Source organism: Anser brachyrhynchus (genome assembly GCF_964034855.1).
Source record: "Anser brachyrhynchus genome assembly, chromosome: 1".
NCBI classification, from domain to species: Eukaryota; Metazoa; Chordata; class Aves; order Anseriformes; family Anatidae; genus Anser; species Anser brachyrhynchus.
The window spans coordinates 164,876,713-164,884,212 of NC_137694.1; positions in this window are offsets into that span (position 1 = coordinate 164,876,713).

A 7,500-nucleotide genomic window follows, 5' to 3' on the forward strand; every position below is an offset into this window, starting at 1 on the left:
GGTTTAGGTTGGATATTAGGAAGAACTTCTTCACCATATCTCTCTTGTACTGGTGAGCCCAAATCTGTACTCTAGGTGCTACCACTCCAGCGCTGAGGTATCCTGAGTGAGGGGAAGGATCACCACTCTCGACCTGCTGGCAACACTCTTTTAAACTCAGCCCAGGATACCCTTGCCTCTGTGGCAAGGGCACATTATTGCCTCATGTTCAGCTTGGTGTCCACCAGGACTCCTAGGCTCTTTTCTGGAAAATAGCTTTCCAGCTAGGTGGTCCCCATCATGTACCAGTGCATTCATTTCAAAGAAGAAAAATATTTCTGCTTTGTTAGTACATATTCTGATGTCACTGTGTATTCTGCTACACATTTAAATAAATTATTAATTTATCCTTGCTTTTTTGTTGTTGTTTTGTTTTGTTTTTTGGTGGTCCTTTGGAGACCCAGGAGTTGGACTCAATGATCCTTGTGGGTCCCTTCCAACTCGGATCAGATATTCTATGGTTCTATGATTTTCTTCCCACAAATCCACACCAGACATTAATTTCATCACCCTTCAAATGCACACGTGATCGTGTGCATAATAAATTAAACATATCATCATTTCAGTCTGGGAAATGTATGTTTACCAGATAGGCATTCTCTGATTTTGGTGGGATGACTAAGTCATGACTTTCTCCTCTAGAAGCTATTATTTTCCATCCTCAGAAAAGTTTTTGCTGACTCAGCTGTTCTCATACTGTTCGGTAAATAAATGAGCATTGATGTGTATCCAGGTGTGATAGCATGCAGCTGCCTGTCTTGCCAGCAGTGGGAAAAAAGAAAAAAGAAAAAAAAAAAAAAAAAAGCATATGAGAGATGGCTGCATTCAACATTTCTAGAGTAACTCAGGAATAATTATTTCACTTGCCATTACATTGGAAAAAATATTGGTTTAGGAGCCTTTCATTCCTAGTATATGCTTTAGTCAGTTCAAGTCAATATAAGACCATATTCTTTTCTAAAAGAGAAGTCTTACTCTTGCTCCCAAAAGACATGCAGAGGCAGGGCTGAATTATCTCTTTTTACATCAGTGTGGTTTAGACTAACTGAAGCTAATTGTGAAACTGCACCCCAGAGGCAAGCTGGATGATGTACCATTTGTCTCTGAGGCTCCCACTGCCGGCTTTCAGCTCTTTGTGAATTGTGAATTCCATGACCTCAAGTTTCTCATGCCTCTTGAGTGCTCACTGAAGAAGGCAAACTCTTCTGAGGTTGCGAAATCTCACCTTGTTTCCCAGTTCCTGCTAGGTTTCGAGACTATACAAAAGCTATGCAAATATGGAAATGAGGTGTGAGGTATCCCCCCCCCATCTTTAACACTGATATTCATACAGTAATGACTAAATTACTTCAAACTACTGTCTAATGAAACTCACTTGGAGGAAGAAAGAATTTATCAAAGTAGTTTCAGAGCCAATTGTTATTATCCTTGAAAACTCATGGAGGACAGCTGGGGTTTTCAGATTAGAAGAACAACACAACATGTAGCTTTATAAATGGGGGAGGAGGGAGCTAGGAAACAAGTTTCTGGTTGTGGTAGTCTAACCTCAGTTCCCAGAAATGTACTGGAAAAAAAGTCCTCAACTAATCTATTTATAGACTTTGGAAAATGAAAGTCAGTCTAAGAACAAATCAGTTAAGAGGAGTGTTGCTGGGGGGAGGGGGAGGCGGGTACAAACAATAAACAAACCCTACAAGTAGAGGGAAGTAAGTCGCTGTCTGTTACTAACTTTTACCATTGGCTCAGATGATCTTACAGCAACACTTAGGACATGGTGCAAAACAAAGACAAAATGATAGTATGAGAGGAAAGCTTGCTGGAAAACTGCACGGGATGACCAAATCGGAGGTTAACCATCAAAATGGAAGACTGTTTTGATCAGCGTTCTTCAGTTTGTCTTTGATGGACTCCAGTCTTTAATCAGTTAATGTCAAGTTGCAGAAAAAAAAAAAAGTGTGGGGGGGGAGGGAGTGCCAAGATATTATAAACATGAGTGTTGTTTGTAGTACTTGAAAAAAAAAAAATCTTCTCTTTGCTTGGAATCCAGAGAACTTGTAAAAAGAACGTGCAGAAGTACAGGAAACATGACTGAAAATAATAACTGTAGGTATGAAGACTCTTTAGTCTGTGAAAGACTAAGGGCATAGTCTTTTTATGAATAAAGGTCGTTATAAAGAAGGGAATAATTTATTCTTAGTGTCCATAGGGAATAACAAAAACATTTCCATCACAGGAGGTTTTTAAGAACAGATTTGACAAATATTTGGTAGGACCAGTTTGGACATAGTTAAGATGAAAGCAAAGAAATCATTTATATGACTCTCAAGGTTAATTCCGGTTACAATTTCTAGGACTGTAGATCACAGACATATTAGCAAAACTATTAAACATTTTTCCTGCATTCATAGTAATATTCTCAGAGGTCTCTGTCTGGTACAAATCAGTCACAGAATTATTATGTTTTTTTTCCTGTGGGTAGGATGGCCCATCAGTGACTGTCTGGGTGCTACACAGGCCAACAGCTCCCTGTGGTCCAGGGACCTAGAGGCTTCCACATGGGGTTGTCAGGGCAGGACCTGGCAGCAAGGGCCTGTCCCATCACCCCAGTCAGGAGGAGGGAAGCTGGAGGCACATGGGTAGCCTCAGCCTCAGGCACTGGGCAATGAGGACTGACTGAGGCCAGGCTGGAGTGTGGGTCCTCAGGTGGGCCTGGCTCAGTGGGGCCCATGGTAGGGCAGTGGAGAGCTGGAGACCAGTACTGCTGTGGCCTTGCTGGGTTGGTCAGCTGGGGCTGACAGCCCCCGACCTGAAATGTGACCCTGGGCCCTGGGCAGAGTAGGTGAATCCCCTGGGGGCCAGGCAGGGACAGTCAGTGTTGGTGATACCTTCAGGGCCTTGAAAATGGCCTTTAAAGTATTAGGTATGACACTTCTAATGATGTGCTGACCTGGGAATTATGACTGTCAGGTATTCTCAGGGGAAAATTAAAAACACCCTCTAAGTCTTAAAGATTTAAAACAAAACAAAACAAACAAACAAAAACTAAATGATATACATCTTAGAAGAAAATTGTTTGTTTTGACAAGCTTCCTCAAACTACAGTTGTTTCTGTAGCCTTCCTCAGACTTTTGACCCTAACTCAAGACTATCCAAAAGCTTCACATTCATTCCAGTTAAGAATTATTCCAGGTAAGCAAGCTATCATGTGCTATAGCATACAGCACTGTAGCACTGAGGCAACATTCAACCTGTAATATTGTTTTAGTATCAAAATTTGACTTTGTGACCTCACCCCTTATTTAATGTTAAAGATTAGATCAGAGTATTTTTTTATGGAAAGACAAGACTATTTCACTTTTGCCAACAATGTCATCTGAGCAGGAGAACCTACCATATATTTTTACAGTAAAGAAATATCCCTTACAATTTTCACTGTAAAAAATTGCATACACAGTTTATTTGTGTGTTTATGCCAACTTGAGTATTAAATGCCTATTAAAATTAGATCTGTGTATGAATTGCACACAGCTTGTTTTGTGATTTTGTTTCCAATATAAAGCCTTATCTTAGCTGAGGTTCACTGACTGTCATACTTGCTGTGTCACACCTGTGTAGAAACAGCACACTACTGGGACAGAGCTGTGCATTCAGAAGCAGGTGACAGAAGTGTTCTGATAGTTTTCTAATTCCATAGATGTAATCACAGGATACTAGTGAAGTGATACTTTCTCATTAAAAAGGCTCTCCATCATACAAAGTTTACTAATGTAAATAGTGATATAAGAAAGCACTTGTCCACTGTGCTTTTATTTGGACAAATGCACAGACATTTAAATTGAAATCTTGAAATCAGGATGCCAGTACTGTAATTCTGCTCTGACAATGATACCATACTTAGATCCATACAAATCACACACCCCATTAATTCAAGTCACATTGAATAGGGTGTAAAAACTTTCATAACATGAAATTTTAAGCAAGCATAATATTGTTCACACCAAACAAATGTAAGAATCACAAGAATTCATTCTGTTTTATTCTGTTTCTGCTGTCCTATCAACTCACTCTTTTATAGGAGTAGCTACAATGTACATAGGAGAAAAGTTCTTAGCTTCATTCGAACTAGCAGGATTTAGAAGTCTAAGCAAATCTTGCCAAATGCTGTATCACTACAAGATAACTGTTTTTTGCTTTTTTTCCCTAATCTCTCTCCAAGGCCAGATTCATCAAACAGAGAACTCTTGCAGAATATTGGAAGGTCAGTAGGTTGAGACCAATTTGCACAGGAGGGAGAAACAAATTCCAGCAAGAAGCATGAGCTCCAACCATTTCCTTTTTGCTCATCAACTCTCTGATGTCCCATTGCTTCTCTTGTTTATGCTTTGGCTCATAATGCACATTCTTGTCTTCTAGCTTTCTGCCTTTCCCAGGAAACCTTTGTAACTGATAGTGTTTGGAACTGATAGAACTAACAAGAGATTTACCAGTCAAAATAATTTGACACAAGCCATCACATCTGAGCATGCAGGTAACCTGACAATAACTTCCTATATTTGAACAGGTGTCAAATGGAGTAAAGTTTTTGTTGTTGTTGTTTTGTTTTTAAAGAAAAAAACACACTGTACTTAATTTAAATTCTTTACAAATGTGCTTACTTTAAAGACACCTTTAGAAGCTCTCTAATAATTAAGTAATTTGAAAGGGGAGTAGGATGTGAAGGAGAGGGGAGTAAGAACTGTCGTTTTGGAGATCTCATTAACATTATATTACAGTTGAAAGTTATGTACTCACATAATCCTGACAGTCCCCAAATTGATGGGTTAAGCATAGCTGTGAGTTTCTGAATAAAGTGACTTTAAGCAGGAAACAAAGACAACATCCAAAGGTTACAAGATTTCTTGTTACAAGAAACTGAACATGTCATTCACCAAGATAACATTAGTCAGGACACATATTCACATGCACTTTTTACCAAGCATTTAAGTATTTTTAGTTACTGACAGTCTGATGGTAGAAAAAGGAAGAAGACTGATCTAAGTACAAAAGACAGTAGCTTTTATAAAGAATCACAAAATTAAATAAATTTTCCATTTCTACCTTTATTTCCCATTAATTCTCCCCTTCCTTTACTTCCCATACTCACATTTATTCTTCTTGTATAAATTCAGAGTAGCTCTTCACCAGTGGAAGAATTTATTTAATGAACTAGAGATTCATTTCTCTATATACCATCTTGTTCTGACACTAGATCACCTTCATATGAAAAGCCTGCGGGCTGCACACTTGAATTGCATTTATTATGGAACTTAAGAGGATGTGATGACTTTTCCAGGCTCCAGCTGTAATGAATCTGGTGTTTATGGAGGTCAAAAGAGCCAGAAAATTGTGCTTTCAGTTTTTTTTCTGCCAGTTCATGTCTTTTTTTTCAGGACAAAATTTTCAACAGGTGTTATCTGTTGTAAAGAGAGAGAGAAAGAGAGAGAAGAAAAAAAAAGAGAGAGAAAGAAAGAAAACTTCACAGACGCAACCTCCTAGGAAAGGAAACTTGCTGCAGAAACTATACCTTTTGCTCTATTCTGCATCCTGTAAATCTTTTCTGTTGGAACAAAGATGGTCACAATGCAGTCATCATACAGTTAGGTAGCCAGCCCCAATTTATCTGAAAATATAGTTGCAAATTAAGAAAAAAAAATATATATGTATATATGCTTCAGACTACAGATGTGTTTTCAGCTGAAAGTGAACATGTGCGTGCACGGCTATCTTTCTAACATAAAAGAGACATATTTAAACTTAAAATTACAGAGCTAGAAAAGAAGACCAATGATTTCCAGGATGGGGTTCACTTCCACACAACTGGAGTTTTTATAGAGGAAGAAAGATAGCTTCTTAACAGTTTCTCCATTATTATTTTTTTATTATTATTTTTCTTTTTTTTTTTTTTACAAAGTCATATAAGATTGAAAAGACTGGTTGTTCAAAAAAGCACGCAGCCAAAAATGCACTATGATGCACTATGTGTTTCTACTGATAGAAAAAAGATGGACTGTTTCAGGTTCTCAGTCAATGTCTTCTGCTTACCAGATCTCATTTTACAGAAAGCATCACTTTTAACATATCAAGTTAAAAACTGTAAGTTAACTGCAATTGCAGCAAAAACATAGTGCATAATGCAGAACTGCCAGACTTACAAAACTAAAGATTTTCTTATGTGTACTAGACCAAAAGAATTCCAGTGAAGCTCTCTTTGATAGTCTTACTAAATCCAAACTAAGTTTCCAAATAAAGCATCTGCTGGATGGTTTGTCTGTCCTAGGGCTGGGAACACTGAAATGCACTTCCTACCCTGGGTCACACCTGCCACCTAGATACAGCAATTCTAGAGTCTGATTTAGGAGAAATGAAAATACAAGCTTTTGTATAATATTCTATGGAATACAGAAATTGACTCGGACTCAGCCCTTGAGTCCTCAACAATTATCCTGAAATCTGGATAGCCTTCTTAAGGTTTTGAATTTTGGGGTTATGTCTCAAAGAGTTGGGGCATGGTTTCCTGAAAAGATCTTTCAGGACTTGTAATGTAAGGGAAGTCTGACTTTACTCCAGCTGCCGCAGAGCCTGGCAGCCTTCCTGCATTTCTTCAGTGAAATGGGAATAAGACAGTCCCTTGCAGGTGCATATCCCTAGAAACTTCCAGCCAAATTTGAGCTGAAACCAAAGTCTAAGGAAACAAAATATTCTTTATAAAATAGAAGTTCCCCCAATTCTGCTGTTGATGAACAGATTAATGAGAGCTGTTAAAACATAGCATCAGACTACTTTGCAAATAAAATTGTAAACTCCAGAAAAGATCCATGCACTTGCTTTATCTCTATAACATCTTTCTATCAGTACAATCTATAAAGTAGCTCTAGTTTTACCCTTCCTCTACTGTTAACCAGGGATGGGAATTGCAGATTTAAACAGAAAGACTAGATGTTCACTTTTTTATCCTCATTTTATCACATCTAACTAATTTTATGGGGCAAGTTCCCCAGAGAAGTTAATTTTCTAATTTCCTCCTCTCTTTCTATGCAATATCTTACAGCTATGTTAGCAGTTGCTATAAATTAACTGTTTTATTTAGATCAGTTTTCAGTATAACACTGGTTGCAAGAACATTACAATTTTCTTTCCAGGTATAGCTCTCCTCCTGATAACAGGAGTATCTGCCACATGTCATTATTAGTTGACTTCATGTGAGAGTTCACTTTCATCTTGTTTCATTTCATACTGTTGCAGTCCCTTATATCAGCTACTAAATCTTACTGGAGTTCCTATTGCAGTAGAATTCTCTATGGTGAGATGACATGTTACTTCTCTCAGAAAGCCACAGGAAGAGCTTAGAAATCTATGACATTGTTGAAGTGAACTGATGACTCCATGATAATTCAGGATAAATGTTTTCTGGTGAATTACTTG